Source organism: Aquarana catesbeiana, linkage group LG02, assembly GCF_042186555.1.
Source record: "Aquarana catesbeiana isolate 2022-GZ linkage group LG02, ASM4218655v1, whole genome shotgun sequence".
NCBI lineage: Eukaryota > Metazoa > Chordata > Amphibia > Anura > Ranidae > Aquarana > Aquarana catesbeiana.
Window position 1 is genome coordinate 449,720,613 of NC_133325.1, and position 19,736 is coordinate 449,740,348.

The following is a 19,736-nucleotide window of genomic DNA, read 5'->3' on the forward strand; positions in this document are numbered from 1 at the left end:
CTCAGAATGGTCTGGAGTGGTAAGTGGGGTGCCCCAGGGTTCTGTCTTGGGACCAATTCTATTCAATGTATTCTTAACCACTTCAATACAGGGCACTTAGACACCTTCCTGCCCAGACCAATTTTCAGCTTTCAGTGCTGTCGCAGTTTGAATGACAATTGCGCGGTCATGCTACACTGTACCCAAACTAAATTTTTATCATTTTGTTCCCACAAATAGAGCTTTCTTTTGGTGGTAAATAAAAGTTTTGCTTTTGTTTCTGTTTAAAAATTTTGTAAATAAGTAAATTTTCTCTTTCACTGATGGGCACTGATAAGGCAGCACTGACAGGCACTGATAAGGCAGCAGCGATGAGGTGGCACCAATGAGCGGGCACTGACGGGCACTGACGATGGGCACTGATATGCGGCACTGATGGGCACTGGTAGGCGGCACTGATGGGTGGCACTGATATGCAGCACTGATGGGCATTGATAGACGGCACTGATGGGCACTCATGGGTGGCACTGGGTGGCACTGGTGGGCACTGATGGGCACTGATAGGCAACACTGATGGGCACTGAAAGGCTGCAAAGATGGGTTCTTATGGGTGGCACTGATAGGCGGCACTGCTGGGCACTGATGGGCACTGATAGACAGCACTGCTGGGCACTGATGGGCACTGATAGGTGGCACTGATGGGCACTGATATGTAGTACTGATGGGCACTGATACACGGCACTGATAGGCATCCCTGGTGGCACTCGCAGTGGTAGGCATTGGAGTGGGCACTGATTGGCAGCTGCCTGGGCATTGATTGGCAGCTGCCTTTGCACTGATTGGTATTTCCCTGGGGGTCTAGGGGGCATACTTGGTGGTCCAGTGTGGCTGGTTTCCCTGGTGATCCTGGGCGGCTTCCCTGGTGGTCCTGGGCGGCTTCCCTGGTGGTCCTGGGTAGGATCCGAGGGGGTCTGTGCTGATAAACAATCAGCACAGACCCCCCCTGTCAGGAGAGCAGCCGATCGGCTCTCCTCTACTTGCGTCTGTCAGACGCGAGTGAGGAAAAGCCGATCACCGGTTCTTCCTATTTACATCGTGATCAGCCATGATTGGACACGGCTGATCATGTGGTAAAGAGTCTCCGTCAGAGACTCTTTACCTAGATCGGTGCTGCGGGGTGTCAGATTGACACCCCACAACAACGATCGCCACGATGCGCGCCCCTAGGGGCGCGCAGCGGCTCAATATCCTGAGGACGTCATATGACGCCCAGTCAGGGTATTGAAACCACTTTGCCGCCGTCATTCTGCTATATGGCGGGCGGCAAGTGGTTAAATTATATAGAGGATGGGATAAATAGCTCAATCTCAGTTTTTGCGGATGATACAAAATAAAGCAGGGCAATAACTTCACATCAGGATATAGAAATTTTACAGAAAGACCTGAACAAAATAATGGAGTGGGCAAATACACGGCAAATGAAGTTTAATGTGGAAAAATGTAAAGTAATGCACTTGGGGGCAAAAACCATAAATGCAAACTACTCATTGGGGGAGAACCGCTGGGGGAATCAAGGATGGCGAAATATCTGGAAGTGCTAGTAGTTGACAGATTGAGCAATAGCATGCAATGTCAAGCTGCAGCTAACAAAGCCGGCAGAATATCAGCATGCATAAAAAAGGGATATGCTGCAGAGATAGAACGATAATCCGACCAGTTTATAAAACTCTGGTTAGACCACATCTGGAGTATTCTGTCCAGTTCTAGTCACCAGTCCTCAGAGGGGATGTGCTGGAAATGGACAGAGTCCAAAGAAGGGCAACAAAACTAATAAGGGGACTGGAGGACCTCTATTTGGAGGACCTTGATTACGAGGAACGATTGCAAACACTAAATCTATTCTTGCTGGAGAATTGATGCTTGAGAGGAGAGATGATAGTGATTTACAAATACCTCAATGGTGATTCCAGCATAGGAAAAAAACTATTCAATCTCAAGGAGTGTAAGAGGACACGGGGACACACTATGAGATTGGAGGAGAAGCGGTTTAACCTTAAACTGCGCAGGGGGTTTTCACTGTCAGGGCAATAAGGATGTGGAACCCCAATTGGTGGTGGCTGTAGGGAGTATGGATATTTTTAAGAGACTCTTGGATGTGCATCTTAAAGAACATAACATACAGAGATATGGGAAATAATTATAGACACTGACATGTGTGCACCTACACAGGTTGAACTGGATGGACTATTGTCTTTATTCAACCTTATCTACTATGTAACTATGTAAAATCCCCAGGCCCCGCCCTAGTCCCCATAGTAAAAAAAAAAATGTGCGTAAAAACAAAAAAATGTACCTAAAATGTCAGATTGGCCTAAAATTGGAAACAGTAATGCTAGGCATGAAGGTAAAAGGGGCTGATCAGCTAAACAAGCAGATCCTGAATGACAAAATGTGGTAGGGTGCACACAGCAATTGCCAGGCATGTCTGCAATTTTTTGGCCAGAGTGGCTGACTGATCCCACCACAGCACACAGGGGAGGTAATTGAAACAATCACAAATGCCTGCATAATTTGAGCTGTGCACAGCAAAGACCAGGCATGTGTGCAATTCCTTAGCTACAGCAGCTGCCCAATCTGGTCACAGATGTGGTAATTAAAAGGATAGAAAAAAAGCCTGCATTACCCTCTTTCAATTGAACAAATATGTGTCTGGCGCAAGCAATTATATAATTAGGAAATGAGTTGCTGCAATCAAAAAACTACACCACTAGGTGGAAAAATAAAAAATATGTATATGTGTTGAATGCGCTACTCTAAAACACACCACTCTGTTATATTCCAAACTTACACAATCATTAAGCCCCCCAAAAATTCTACATACAGTAGTGCCCCAATTACTCACCCTACTGGGTGTACTTTATGTAAATTACAACATAAATATATACAAAAATTGGTGCGTGACATTTATAACCAGACTAAAATGTCCAAATTCATGTGCAAAGTGCAAAGTGCAATAGTTGCCAAGATCTCTGTAGTATATATCATCCGTGACTTTCCGTGACCCCTTCACCACTTTAGTGCCAAGCACACCACCACCTGGATTGGCCACTCACCAGATGCCGGTTAAACTGCGCCTTTGGTTCATTTATTTGGGATAACCACTCCACATATTCCGTATTGTTGCTAACCCCAATGCGCTATATATAGACCATGTCCTCCTCATGAGAAACAGACAACGATCATTGCGCAATATGTAAAAACTATGTGGAGTGGTTATCCCAAATAAATGAACCAAAGGCGCAGTTTAACCGGCATCTGGTGAGTGGACAATCCAGGTGGTGGTGTGCTTGGCACTAAAGTGGTGAAGGGGTCACGGAAAGTCACGGATGATATATACTACAGAGATCTTGGCAACTATTGCACATTGCACTTTGCACATGAATTTGGACATTTTAGTCTGGTTATAAATGTCACGCACCAATTTTTGTATATATTTATGTTGTAATTTATGTAAAGTACACCCAGTAGGGTGAGTAATTGGGGCACTACTGTATGTAGAATTTTTGGGGGGCTTAATGATTGCGTAAGTTTGGAATATAACAGAGTGGTGTGTTTTAGAGTAGCGCATTCAACACATATACATATTTTTTATTACCCTCTTTCAGTCTGGGTTCACATTGCTGTGATCTCAGAGATTGCATGTGATTCCCACCTGCACTGCAGATTCCTGTGCGAGGTGACAGTTCGCACTACGATCTGTGAACTAAACTGGGGATGACATTAATATACCCACAGTGGTTCACAGAAGGCAATGCGAACTGCCTGCAGGAGAGGAGCGATGCGGGAACCGGCGCTGGAATTGCACTGGTTCCCGCATCGCACTAGTATGAACCCAGGGTCAAGGTACAAATCAGCCAGTATTCAGCCAACATTGCTTCCCCACAGATTCAAGGTTGCCCTTGGCGACCAGCGGGGTTGCTGGCCTGAGCTGAGAGAATCTCTCTCATACAGCCAAGAGTCTGCACTGACAGTTCCTTCTCCCTTCTCCCTTGCACGAATGAGAGAGGAGAGAGCAAGTCTGCTCCTTCTCCTCCCGCACTCCTCCTCCTGTGTGCACCTCGGGAAGTGTGAAGCTTAGCAGCTGAATTTGATCAATCAGCTGCTGGGCTTCACACTTCCTGCAGTGCACAGCCTTCAAAAAGAGATAAAGCTTATGTTTTTTAGGAAATATTTTTTTTATGAGAATATAGGGGTGCAAGAAATCTGGAGTGATGGTGTGAAATGCTTATAGTGGCAGTGGCAATGTTTACCCACCCATACCCAAGGCTTTTTCTAGCAAGGTACTCCCTGCATTTATCCCTTTTGAGACTACAATTTCTGCTTGAAAAAGCAGTCCTAGAACTTCTTCATGAAAACTTCCTGAAAAAGACAAATAACTTAAATGACTAAAAAAATAGAAGATTGGGGTGTTACTGCTGTCTGTAGGAAACACAAATAAAAAAAAAAAAAAACATAATTCAACAGCTGCGAAAATAAGCTGTTGCTGAGCCTATCCTTGAAAATTAGCTGTTTTGTAACACAAAGTACATCCTTTATGGCAACCCCCAAACCTGTAATTTAACCGGTTCAATACCAGGCATTTTCACCCCCTTCCTTCCCAGACCAATTTTTAGTTTTCAGCGCTGTCGCAATTTAAACGACAATTGCGCGGTCGTGCGACGTTGTACCCAAACAAAATTGGCGTCCTTTTTTCCCCACAAATAGAGCTTTCTTTGGGTGGTATTTGATCACCTCTGTGGTTTTTATTTTTTGCGCTATAAACAAAAGAAGAGCGACAATTTTGAAAAAAAAACACAATATTTTTTACTTTTTGCTATAATAAATATCCCAATTTAAAAAAAAAAATAAATTTTTTCCTCAGTTTAGGCCGATACGTATTCTTCTACATATTTTTGGTAAAAAAAATCGCAATGAGCGTATATTGATTGGTTTGCGCAAAAGTTATAGCGTCTATAAAATATGGGATAGATTTATGGCATTTTTAAAAAAAAAATATTTATTTATTTTTTTTACTAGTAATAGCGGCGATCAGCGATTTTTTTTCGTGACTGCGACATTATGGCGGACACATCGGACACTTTTGACACATTTTTGGGACCATTCACATTTATACAGCGATCAATGCTATAAAATTGCATTGATTACTGTGTAAATGTGACAGGCAGTGAAGGGGTTAACCACTAGGGGGTGGGGAGGGGTTAAATATGTTTCCTAGGGAACGCTTCTAACTGTAGGGGGAGGGGACGCACAAGGGGAGGAGACCAATCAGTTTTCCGCTGTTCTGGGAACACAGATCGCTCTCTTCTGAACTGACAGGACGTGGATCTGTGTGTTTCCACACACAGATCCACGGTCCGGCCCGGTTAACGGGCAATCGCGGGTGCCCAGCGGACATCGCGGCCGCCGGGCACACGCACCGGGTCCCGAGCAATGCCGCGGGCGCGCGCGCCCCCTAGGCGGCCGGTAACCCGAGGCCGTCATATGACGTCCACCCAGGATGGGAGATCCCATCTGTGGACGTCATTTGACTATAGGCGGGTAGGGAAGTGGTTAAAGGTTTTGTGTATATTCCATTCCACCTTCTGAAAAAGACCCTTCTCTACAGCACATTTTCCCCATTTTTGCACTGGTAAAGGTCCCCCATTGCTATGTCTAACTTCCCGTGCCATTTGTTTGACAGCCATCCACAGGGCCACATTTGGCTATCAACATGTGCTCCCCATTGATTTTAATGCAATCCAATGAAAAATTCACACTTACTGAAATGTTTTTAGTTAGAATTTTAATTTTGGGGTGTTACATGCTTATTTAATTTATTAAGAAAAGATTGAGGAAAAGGTTGTCCAAACCTGCCTGGCCCTATGTGAAAAAGTAATTGCCTCCTAAACCAAATAACTGGTCGTGCCATCCTTAGCGGCAACAACTGCAATCAAGCGTTTGCATTAACTGGTAGACTGAGTCTTTCACATCACTGTGGGAGGATATTGGCTCACTCTTTTTTGCAGAGTTGTTTTAATTCAGCCACATTGGAGGGTTTTCTAGCATGAACGGCCTGTTTAAGGTCATGCCACAGCATCCTAATCGGATTTAAGACTTTGACTAGGCCACTCCAAAACCTTAATTTCATTCAGAGATGGACTTGTGGGTGTGTTTGGGATCATTGTCCTGCAGCATAACCCAAATGTGATTGAGCTGGAGGTCACAAACTGATGGAAGGGAAATTCTCTTTCGGGATTTTCTGATAGAGTGCAGAATTCATGGTTCCATCAATTAGGGCAAATCGTCCAGGTCCTGAAGCTACAAAGCAGCCCCATCCATCACACTACCACCACCATGTTTTACTGTTAGTAAGATGTGACGTCAGAAGGGGGTGGTGCTACTCAGTTACGTCACTGGGTGGCCCCACCCCTTGCCTATATAAGAGCTGTCAAAGCGAAGAGTGAGCATACGACGGGTAGCCTTCCATGGATGCGGAGCGTTTTCCTTTTTTTTTAATTTTAGGGTCCGTCAGGCGTCATGATCGATGGTGGATTTACATTGAGGGACACTATTTTTTATTTTTTAATAACGGTCAAAACCAGTTTCCTGTGGTTCTTACTTTTTGACACTTTTTTTGGTGAATAGGTACAAGTACAATAAACCCGATACCCATTCATACGGGGGGAGCCAGGATCTGGGGCCCCCCTTGTTAAAGGGGGCTTCTAGATTCCGATAAGCCCCCCACCCGCAGACCCTGACAACCACAGTCCAGGGTTGTTGGAAAGAGTCCCTTGTCCTCATCAACATGGGGACAAGGTGCTTTGGGGTGGGGGGCACATAGCCCCCTCTACCCCAAAGCACCCACCCCCCATGTTGAGGGCATGTGGCCTGGTATGGTTCAGAAGGGGGGCGCTTGCATGTCCCCTCCCCTTTTTCTGACCTGTCGGGCTGCATGCTCGTATAGGGGTCTGGTATGGATTCTTGGGGGGGGATGCCGTTTTTTTCTATATTTTTTTTTCCTGCTATTTTTTTTTTTTTTATTCGGCTGTCAGCGGTGAAACCCATTCACAGATGATGACTCATCGATTATTAAAGCGGTTGTATACCCGCACATGTAAAAAAAAATTAAATTAAAAAAAAAAAACCCTGTAAGGTAAAGGCATAATGAGCTAGTATGCACCGCATACTAGCTCATTATGAAATACTTACCTTAAAACTAGGTCCTCGTATCGCAGCCCGGTCCACGCCAAGGGAGCTGACATTTTGTCCTCAGTGTTTCTTCTGGGTTTACGGCATGTGCGCGGGAGTCTTCCTTCCGGCAAGGTCCGGCACCTTCAGCCGGGCATTCACAGCACATGCATGCGTACTACGTGGAATTTCAGCTCTTGAGGGCCACCCTTTGGGCGCCTTCTGCTAATGTTGTGTTTGGTGAGCATTGATTCCGAGCATGCGTGTTTGTACTTTAGACTTTTGTGTGACGGACTTGTGTACACACGATACGAAAATCTGACAACAGACCGTTGTCCTCCGAAAATTTACTAGCCTGCCATCCAACATTTGTTGGTGGAAAGTTGGACAACAGTTGTCTGATGGAGCATACTAACGGTCAGATTTTAGGCAAACAGTCTGTCATCACACAATTCCATGTCGAAAAGCCAATCGTGTGTACGAGGCTTAAATTACACATCTAATTTCCTGACTACCTCTTGCATTTTTGAAGGCTCTGGAGCACCAGGACAATGGAAACGCACCAAAAATGACCCCATTTTGGAAATAACACACCCCAACGTATACTCTATGGGGCATAATGAGTCTTTTCAACGTGTCATTTTTTTCTACAAGTTTTTGGAAAATGTGGAAAGAAAATGAAAACGCATTTTTTTTTTTTTTATACAAAGTGGTCGATTTACAGGGGGTCCCCGGGTTACGAACAGGATAGGGACTGTAGGTTTGTTCTTAAGTCGAATTTGTTTGTAAGTCAGAACAGTACCTTTTTTAAGTGCAAATCTAGTCTCAGAGACAGGATGTAAACCCAAATCAACAGAGAAAGGCAACCGGATGGCAGGGGCGGCATGGTTAGTTCAAATATGTTTTGTTTCTTTTATTTTTTTACTTTTTAATCACTTTTTTTTATTTGTATTTATTTGTAGCTTGTCGTTTACTTTTTTTTTATTTTTGTATAATTTTCTTATTTTTAATATTATTTTTCTTATTCTTTACTTTTTTAATTATTTTTTTTATTTTATTAATTTAATTATTACTGTATTTCTTATTTTTATTTTTTTTTATCAATTTTTTTTTCACTTAACTTTATTGCTATCACACAGGAGGAAACAATTCCCTGTGTGATAGCAATTGGAGGTGACAGGTTCTCTTTATTGACCCTGTCACCTCCAAAACAGGAGTCCAGGGGGGCAGCTGAGCACAGCTCTCCCCTCTCACTATTTTCACTGTATGGCACAGCAAGGAGATGGATGGTGAAAGCAGCCATCAGAGGCTAGGCAGGCCGGCCGGCCAGCCGGGTGGCCGGCCGCGGTGCACCCTTGCGGGGCAACGGCGTAGGAAAGACCGGGGATCCTGGAGGCTTCGTAGGCCGCACAAGGCCTCAGCCACGACGGGCAGTTTTAGCGGCCTGGCAGGCCACCGGACCATACCAGGCCTGTGGATGGGCAGGCAGGAGGACAAAGGGGACCCGCAGCTAAGCCAGGAACGGAGGAAAGGCTCAGGAGAGGAAGATTCGGCCAGCAGTGACGTCATTCGGGCCCCGTTCGTAAGTAGGGGTTGTTCGCAACTCGGATGTTCGTAAGTCGGGGACCCCCTGTATACAATATTTCTAACACATAGCATGTACATACCAAAAATTACACCCCAAAACAGAATCTCCTACTCCTCCTAAGTATGGTGATACCACATATGGGAGACTTTTCTACAGCCTGGCCACATACAGAGGCCCAACATGCAGGGAGCACCATCAGGTGTTCTAGGGGCATAAATTTCTCAAATCTAATTTGACTACCTATTATACTTTTGTGAGGCACTGTAGTGGCATGGATGTGGCATGGATAAAAACTGATGGGGCATGGATGAGCATGAATGGGGATGGATGAGTCGTGGATGGGAGTGGCTGAGCATGGTTGAGCCATAAATGTGGATGGCTGAGTATGGATGGAATGACTGAGCATGAATGAGTATGAATGGGATGGCTGGGTACGGCTGAGTACGGCTGGGTACGGCTGGGTACGGCTGAGTACGGCTGGGTACGGCTGGGTACGGCTGAGTACGGCTGGGTACGGCTGGGTATGGCTGAGTATGGCTGAGTATGGCTGAGTATGGCTGGGTATGACTGAGTATGGCTGGGTATGGCTGAGTATACTGTAGCTGGGTTTGGCCGGGTATGGCAGGGTATGGCTGGGTATGGCTGAGTATGGCTGGGTATGGCTGGGTATGGCTGAGTATGGCTGGGTATGGCTGAGTATAGCTGAGCATTGCTGTGTATGGATGGGGGTAGATGGGATGGCTGAGCATGGATAGATGGATGAGTATTTCTGAGTATGGATGGCTGAGCATGGATGGATGAGTATCGCTGAGTATGGATGGCTGAGCATGGATGGATGAGTATTGCTGAGTATGGATGGCTGAGCATGGATGAGTATGACAGGGGGATGGCTGAGCATGGATGGATGGATGAGTATGACAGAGGGATGGCTGAGCATGCATGAGTATGGCAGAGGGATGGCTAAGCATAGATGAGTATGACAGAGGGATGGCTGAGCATGGATGGATGGATGAGGTTGCAATGGGCACAGATCAGCTCTGTGGGCACTACAGATCCAGCCCACAGAGCTGCTGCACCCAATCTCTCCCCTCTCTGCTCACACTGTACCGATCGGTATAGAGAGGGGAGAGAGGAACTGGACATGACGTGGTTTGTTTACAAGTGATCGCGCCATCATTCGATGGCGCTATCAGGTGATAAACAGCCACTGTCAGCTATCAGTTATCGAGACGCGCTGTAGCCATCATTTGGTTAACCAATTCCGGACCTCCACGTGCCGATATACGTCCTGTCTTTGAAGAGGAATATGGTTATTATGACAGCAGCTAGCTGCCATAACCCCGGTATCCTCTTCTTCAGCGGGCGGTCCGGTTTCCAATAATAGTGGTCTCTGCAGCGGATTTGCCACAAGATCACTTTTATCGGCAGCGGGAGAGGGCCCCTCCCGCCGCTCTCCGGTGCCCTCCACCGGAGGCTTACCGGAGCCTTCAGTAGTGGCCGAGGGGATTGGATCCTTCTCCTCCCTGTTATGGAGACGAGTGAGGGGAAGATGGCCCCCCACCTGTCTCCATAATATTGCAGGGCGGAAGCAAAGTCAAAATGTCACTTCCACCCATAGTTCTTAAAGGGTGGTTCTTTTTTTTAGCTCCACTTTTGAGATCTCCGCCCCTCCAAACCTCACCGCTGTATACTGTATGATAGGCATCTAACAGGTGCCTACTACCTGTGGAATATATGTGTATATATTATATATAACCTTAAACTTTGTATACGGTTCTTCACTATAATGCCCTGTACACACGATCGGACATTCCAACAACAAAATCCATGGATTTTTTCCGATGGATGTTGTCTCAAACTTGTTTTGTGTACACACGGTCGCACATAAGTTGTCAGAATTTCCGATCGCCAAGAACGCGGTGACATACACCACGTACAACGAGACTAGAAAAGGCCATTTCAGAACCAAGCGCGGCACCCTTTGGGCTGCTTTTGCTAATCTCGTGTTAGTAAAAGTTTGGTGAGAGACAATTTGCGCTTTTTCAGACTCGTGGTTTTCAGATCATTTTCTGCTGTTCAGTTTTTGCTTATGGGCTTGTATCTGCTCTTCAGTGCGTGCAGTCAGTTCGTATTGTACTATTCATTGCGATCTTGTCCGCTCGTTACTGTTTTTCAGGTCGCTCTTCACAGGCCTTGCTGTTCTTCAGTGCGTTCTGTTACTTCGTTCTGAGCAGCCAACCGTTTTCTAGCCATGTTGCGTATACGTACTCCTCGTAGAGTTCGTGCTGTGCGGGGGCTTGGTGTTGGGGTCCTGACCTTGACACAAGTCCAGTCCATGAACAGGGTGGGGAGGAGTTCATGGATCAAGAATTGGTTGCTTCAGCGTGACCAGTTCTGTCATATGCCTTTGCTCCGTGAGATCCGTGAGAATAATCCTGATGATTTCAGGAACTTTCTCAGGATGACGGACCCCGTATTTCACCATTTGTTGGCTTTGCTGACCCCCTATATCAGCAGGCAGGATACCTGCATGAGGCAAGCCATCACTCCGGAGCAGAAGCTCGTCGCCACCCTGCGGTACTTGGCTATGGGGAGAAGCCTGCAGGACTTGAAGTTCTCGACAGGCATCTCCCCCCAGGCTGTTCTGCCATCATCCAGGTCCTGCAGAAGGAGTATATTAAGGTAAGATTTTTATCCTTTAATATCACATTTTATTGTATTTAATGTTTGATAATATATTGTATTTCTTTCCTCATTCCCTAATTACCATGATTGTAATATGCTGTGAATGTCCCCTTTGTCCTCATGCATGCTGGATTTTTATGTAATTTTTTATTTGCTCCGTCATACATATTTGCCTTCACTTACCTCCCCAGCATGGTCTCCTGGGCCTATATTCACCTCATGTAGTCACTTAACAATGTATTTTATCTGCTCCATAGTAGTGCTTTACCCCAAACACCTCTAAAATGTTTTGAAATGTGATTTGTGCTTGAAATTCAGGCAGAGTGCCAGAGGCTTTTTTTGGGGGGTCCCCAAATCATTTGGAACCCTCCCTCCCCCCAACTGCTAAGTCAGCTGATACCAATTCTCTATCTATCCTCAATCATCTATCTGCTGACTTTGCCAAACCCATACACACTATACCCATCTCTTTAGTGGTCAGATTTATGGATGAATTTTCAAAAAGAAGTAGTGCAAGGGCCTGCCTGAATACTTTCAAATGGTACTGTTTAAAGTTTTTGTATACTATTATTATCTTGATAGGTAATAGCAGAATTTCCAAATGTGCTCAAATGTGTACAATGTGTATTTCTATCTTTGTATTATGACACTTCTTACCTGTCCAGTGTGCTGCCAATAGTGTAACTAAGGAGGGGCTGTTCAAAGTAATACCCATTATTTAGGCATTCATGTCCCCTATAATGTTAGAAATAGCCCATGAGAGGGGGGGGGTGAATCTGATAGGTGTACCTTATACTTTGGTCTTTAAAACTTCCCATAAATAAATGGTATCTTGATGTTGGCCAAGAATGTTTGTGTCTAATCTGCTTTCCATGTTTATGTGCAAAAAGACTCATTTTTTTTGGTTTTACTCCACAGTTTCCTTCCACGCCACAGGAATGGCAGACTGTGGCCTCCCACTTTGCCCAGCGGTGGGAATTTCCTAACTGCGGAGGGGCAATTGATGGAAAACATGTCCACATCGTCCCACCACCCGACTCGGGGTCATACTATTATAATTATAAGGGGTTCAATAGTATTGTGATGTTGGCGGTGGTGTCGGCTACTTATGAATTTCTGTATGTGGACGTGGGCAAGAATGGCCGGATGTCCAATGGTGGAGTCATCGCCCAGATGGAGTTCTACAGGCATCTCCAGAATGGCAGCTTGGACTTGCCACCTCCAGAAGACAATGTGGAAGGACTCCCATTCATCTTCATTGCGGATGAAGCATTTGCACTGGGGGACCATCTTATGCGGCCATTCCCGATGAGGACCCTCACCCCAGACCAGAGGGTTTTTAATTACCGGCTGGCCAGAGCCAGAAGAGTGGTGGAGAACACATTTGGAATCATGGCCAGCCGGTTCCGCCTATTTCTTACACCCATACATATGGCGGAATACAAACTAAATCACATTATCCTGGCGTGCTGTGTTCTACACAACTTTTTACGGCAACATTCTGCCAACTATGCTGGCTCAGTTGGGCCTGAGGCCGGAATTCAAAATGAACCAACCCTGACGGCGCTTGAAAGTGGCCGTCCTGGCTTGCCCCCCCGAGTGCCCGTGATGTCCAGCTAAGATACCTTGAATTCTTTGTGGGTAGGGGGGCTATCAATATGCCAGACAATGTCTAAAACCTTTTTCAAATTAAAAAAAAAAATCAAATCTTTGGTGACATTTACTGCTTGTGTTTGTTTTAGCTGACCCTGAGAGAAATGTGATGAGTCCTGAAAATGGCGTAATTGTGTAACAGTACAAAGCACTGTTGGGTGTTATTTACTAAAGGCAAAGACACTTTGCACTACAAGTGCACTTGAAACTGCACTTGTAGTGCAAAGTGGATTTGCCCTTAGGAAATAACACCCATTGTCACAGAAAACAGCAATTAGAGCAGCACAAAAGTGTTGTAGCGTTGAGACAATAATCCACATATTCTTGATTAACAATCTTTTTAATACCTGCACAATCACATGTGCATTTAGAAAGGGTTTTTAAAACACACCAACATGTTTGTTGTATAACAATTTTTGGGGTCACATTAGAAAAAGTAGAAATGTCCATTTAAGATAAAACAGGCATGTTTAAAACCAACAAGAAAGACACAAATCTTGAACCTAGAAAGTTCACATTTGGTAGAACTTGAAGGCAATATCAGACATGAGTATTTACAAACTGTGTTTGATATTGCGTTCAGATGGGGAGAAGTCACCCCCGGAAAAGCCAAATTTTGAAGATGCACACAAATAGCCGAATGTCAACATGTGCTACCTGCCATCATGGGGGATCAAGGGACGTGTTTTGGGGGTGCAACCCCTTCCTCTCAGCTACTTTATTATTGAGGAAGGGGTTGCACCCCCAAAACGCGTCCATTGATCTCCCGTGATGGCAGATAGCACATGTTGACACACTGTGTGCCTCTTCAAAATTTGGCTTTTCTACAATTTGACAAAAAATGTTAAAAAATTGTAGTACACCAAAAAACAAAGGGATTTGGAGGGGTTTTAAACTCGCCCCAAAACATCAATGATGTTCTTATTTTTTTGAAGAACATCATTGATGTTTTTCTTGATGTTTTCCAATGCAACATTACACCCCATGATCTCCCTGATCAGGATCTGTGCACTTTCCGAGGTGAAAGGATCTGGATCCACAACATCACGATCACCTAAAAAGATAGAAACCAAAAAAAAACATGCATTATAAATATGCCGGCATCCATCTCTTACCTGAGCCTGTGGTCGCAGACACTCACCTGTTGTGGTGCCAATTTCCACCACGTCTTCCTCCTCCTGCTCTGTTTGTCTTGGGTGGATTTCCCCTTCTTCCAGAGGTGGGGGGTCTCTGGTCTCCTCGGATGAGGGGTGTCCTCCGAGTCTTTTATCCCCTATGTCCAAAAAAAATAGGTATACTTAGCACACAGATATTTGATGGCAGAAATAGGAATATGAAACATTGCTTGGATGTGGGGTACAATTGTCTATTTTGGCTGAGTTCCAAGATGTTGCCTTTTTAGTGTCCTTTGTAAAGCTTGAATACTTTACCTGTCTTGTACAAGCTTCACAGATGGAGACACCCCTATAGTATACACTGGAGCACCTGTGTGGGACCCCCTAATAAAAAGGGTGTTCTGGTGTCCCACATCAGTGCTACAGCGTCCAGATGTGTAAACAGCTGCTGAGTGTCCTCTCCTTACACAGAATCTAGTTTGCATTTCATTCTAGTAACAAACCCATCTACACAACCAAATTAGATTCAGACAAGTGGGCCCTAAAAAATGTGGGCAAATTCCTATGGCCAAAACAATGGTGTTTTCTAGGCCGAACGAACAATGTTTGATACGAACGAATAAGGTGCCCATGAACATGAAAGTTGACATTTAGAAATGGATAACAGTTAAAAGAAAGGCACATGGAGCAGCACGAACGTAATAAACATAAAAAGAATCGGAACACAGCACAACTACTTACTTTTTTGCAGCACTCTCCGGATCTTTCTGTGCTGCTCGTGCTCCCTTAATTTCAGGTCCGACCACCGCTTCCTGAGCTGATCCTTCGATCGTCATACCCCGAAATTCCGGTGCGGACTCTTGACCACTTTCGCCATGATCTTGGCCTTTCTGACATTTGGGTTGGGGTAAGGTCCATACTTTCCATCATAGTCGGCCCTCTTCAGGATGTCGACCATCTCCAACATCTCCCCAAAGGACATATTTGATGCCTTATATCGTCTCCTTCTGGATCCAGACGTTTAAGGCTCCGGGCTTTCCTCCTCCTCCTCCTCATGGGTGTAATTATCAGACACCTGCTCTGACTCCGCCATGTGCTCTTCCCCCACTGTGCCGAACGAGAAGGGGCGGGGAATAGACTAGAAAGAACGTCAGGGGCGGGCGGAGTTTCACACATGTGTACGATCTGTGAGCGGAGGAAGGAGTAACGGAGGTGCCGATCGTGATAGCGAAGGTAAGATTTAACATTGGGCCTATACTGCTTCTAGATTGAGGCCTGTATTTGCACAAGTTTAGAAGACTTTAGGCTGACATTAGGGTTTGTCTTGTGTTGTGTCTTGCAGTGAAAATGGATATCTTGAAAAATGATGCCAATCTTCATTGATATGTTCAGGGAGCTGCCCTGTCTGTGGCAGATAAACCACCCTGAATATAAGAACCAAACAAAGAGGAAGGCAGCGCTGGATAATTTGATGGAATTTGTGAAGCAGCTGATCCCCACGGCAGACATCACCTATTTGAAAATCCTAATTGGTGGCCTGAGGAGCACTTATCTAAGGGAGCACAAGAACGTCCAGGATTCCCAGAGATCAGGAGCTGCAGATGACATTTATGTCCCCAGGCTGTGGTACTATGACAGACTGCATTTTCTGGTAGGTCAGACTGAACCCAGGCCAGCACTCTCCAGTCTTTGTTCCACGCTTCCTCCCCCCCCCAGCTGAGGCTTCTGACGCCCAACCTGGGCCTTCCAGGCAGCAACATGTGGAGGAGCCCAGATTGAGCCAGGTATAGCATTCTAAATATTTCTAGTTGTCCAATCAATGATGTTAAATAGATGTTATTTTGGAGTACTAATTTCTGATTGTGATTAATGAACCCAAAACTAAAACCATGTCCCTTTTTCATACACAGGGAAGTCTCAGCCAGGAGGTGGCCGGGCCAAGCAGGCTGCCTGATATCCAGGTCCCTCCCCTACACCTGCAAAGACAAAGTGCCAGGAAGAGGAGTAACCTGGAGGAGGCTGCCATAGGCCTCTTTTGAAAGGCTACAGAGGCCCCGAGAACCCCCCACAGTGTGGAGGAGGGCTAACTGCCTGCAAAATGATGCAGATGGAGGAGGGCCAACGACTCCTGTGTGAGTTCCTAATTTTGGAAGCTCTCAATAAGGGATTGAGGGGCCAAATAACATGTGCTACCCACATTTGTGAGCCCACACATAGTCCTCCTCCTCCAGGTCCTACTCCTCCTCCTCCTCCTCCTTCTCCAGGTCCTACTCCTCCTCCTCCAGTTTCTACTCCTCCTCCTCCCACATCTCCAACACCACAGCCACACCCGGGAAGGAAGCATCTAAGGAAGACCAGAGAGTGATGGCCCTGGGTTCAGTCTGGTCTGGCAAAATATGCAGCCTCTTGTAGTACCACAGCCTGGAAACATACATGTCATCTGCTGCTTTCCGGATCTCTGGGACTTCTGGACCAGACTGCACTCCCTTAGATATGGACTCCTCAGGCCACAAATTTTGCTGGAAAAGAATTGATGTCTTCCCTGGGGGCAAAGGCTTCACCAATTTCAGATGTTTCTCCAGTGTTGCCTCCCTCTTTGTTTGGTTCTGAGCCCTTAATAAAGGAATTTTGGTTTAAATTATACTTGCCTATATGTGATTTCCTTCAAAAAGGACAGTTTGTTGGTGAGGAGGCAGGTACATTTCAAAAATACAATGTGAAATTAACAAGGGACACCAACACCAAACAATCTCCTTGAGATTAAATAATACAAGATATCAATGGTGTTGTGGTAACAAAAAACATCCATAAAAACACAGCCTTGAAAAATATACAAACCCAAAAAACCAAAACAAAAACAGCCTTGCAAAAAATACAAACCCAGAAAAAAGACAAAAACAGCCTTGAAAATAAAAAAAAATATAATTAAAAAACAACCAAAAAGAAATTTGGTCAGATGTGACAAATCCAAATATATTGAGGGAATCCCGATAAAGAATAAAGAAAGAAGTTTGTGAGAAGTCTGTGTGATTATGAGCAGCAAAAATACTTCATTCTTCTCACATTATAAAGATGAACAGAGTGCGCTGTATTAAACTATTTAAAACATTGCAGCGTGACGAAAGTGCTGTATCCATTCCGAACGCTCATTTTACCAGACCGAGCTGTTCCGTCTCGGAATTTCTTCTGAGCATGCGTGGCACTTTGTGCGTCGGAACTGGCCACACACGGTCGGAATTGACGCGATCGGATTTTGTTGTCGGAAAATTTTATAGCCTGCTCTCAAACTTTGTGTGTCGGAAAATCCGATGGAAAATGTCCGATGGAGCCCACACACGGTCGGAATGTCCGACAACACGCTCCGATCGCACATTTTCCGTCGGAAAATACGACCGTGTGTATGGGGCATTAGAGTGGTTAGGATGTGGAATTCTCTTCCACAGGCACTGGTCTCAGTAGGGAGCATCGATAGTTTCAAAAAACTATTAGATAAGCACCTGAACGACCAAAACATACAGGGATATACAATGTATTACTGACATATAATCACACACATAGGTTGGACTTGATGGACTTGTGTAGAAACATAAGAACAACAGTGCAGTAAGCACCATGACAAACAACATCAATAGGGAGGACAATTCCCATATACTCATTAAGAATGAATACAACAAAAAGGAAAAACAGTGATGTTTTCATGCAAAGCAGATACATGAAAAGTAACAGGACATGTGGTACCTATAGCCAAATAATGCATTATTGCAGTAACATATAAACAGTCAATAACAATAAAAGATTATACTGCGCCAGCACTCAATGAATATTAAGCTGTTGACACTGCAATAGAACTGATTGCATAAGTGAGTGTGATATAAAGTGCAGCGCTGAGATGTGCAAACAAAATGAGAGTGCAAAAAACTTAATTAAACAAATAACTAACATCAATAAAGAGTGCAGATCATACAAACATAATACTGATAAAAAATAAACATCAGTATATGATAATGTCCATATAAAAATGCACGTGAGGAAACACAAAGGTTCCAAGGGAGGAAGTAGATGACTGGAGTGAAAAAACAATTGATATGAATTCAAACTTTTGCTTCTGGGGAGAAGTTAGATGTGCTTTTGTGAAGAGGACCACTAGGAGTGGAAACTGACATTGAATGTGCAGCCACCACCAGACACAATAATCGGGTACTCTTACCAGATTCAATGGGCTACCAGCAAGCAGCCAAATGCGCAGAGAAACCAAAGTAGATTGGACTCCACAGGGACCAGCATACACAGGTACCAGCATACATGGAGCCAGCATGCACGGAACAAGCACAGAGGGAATGCAGCCACTTCAACTTAGCCTCCAAAAAATCCAAGGCTCAACCAGGCATATATAAATTGAGTAGGAAAAAATGCCAACATAGCATAAAATCCTTAACTAAATATATTTATTGAATAAGTAATGCTCTTACATAAATATAGATGGATACAGGCACGTTATATATGTGATCACGAAGGAGGATAGTAGGAAGCGCGATAACATGGCCGTCTATGATACCTATTTAAAAATAGCTTGTGGCTCACTTTAATGCAATTTAAATATATGCAGCAAACAGTACATGATACCCATAGGGTAGACACTTACATAATCGCAGATTCATCATCTGTGCATGTAGAGGTATGGTTCAACCATCTATCCCAAATCTTATGATATTAAGCCAGGCACTCTCTATGGATAAATAAGACTTTTTTGTAAGACAGAATGGTGTTAATGGCTGCCACCCAATTCTGGATGGTTGGTAGTGATGCCCTGAGCCAAACCCTCACAATCAACAATCTGGCCATAAAATGTGTTGCTTACAGGAAAATATGAAGATGTTTATCATTATCCAGATTAGGACGGAGGCCCAAAAGGCATTGCTTAGGGCAAAGGGTTAGTGGAGAGCCCATTTGATCATGTAGGAACCTGACTACTTTTGTCTAATTGCCTTGGCTAACAGGACAAGGCCATATTAGGTGATAAAAAGTGCCGCTGGTCTCACCACATCTGGGGCTGGTATCTACACTGAGCAAAATTATAAACACAACACCTTTGTGTTTGCCCCGATTTATCATGAGCTGAACGCAAAGATCTACAACTTTTTTCTATGTACACAAAAGGCCTATCTCTCTCAAATATTGTTCACACATCTGTCTAAATCTGTGTTAGTGAGCACTTCTCCTTTGCCGAGATAATCCATCCACCTCACAGGTGTGGCATATCAAGATGCTGATTAGATAGCATGATTATTGCACAGGTGTGCCTCAGGCTGGCCACAATAAAAGGCCACTCTGAAATGTGCAGTTTTATCACACAGCACAATGCCACAGATATTGCAAGTTTTGAGAGAGTGTTGCAAGGATCAGTACACAATTCCTGGAAGCTGAAAACATCCCAGTTCTTGCATGGCCAGCCTACTCACTGGACATGTCACCCATTGAGCATGTTTGGG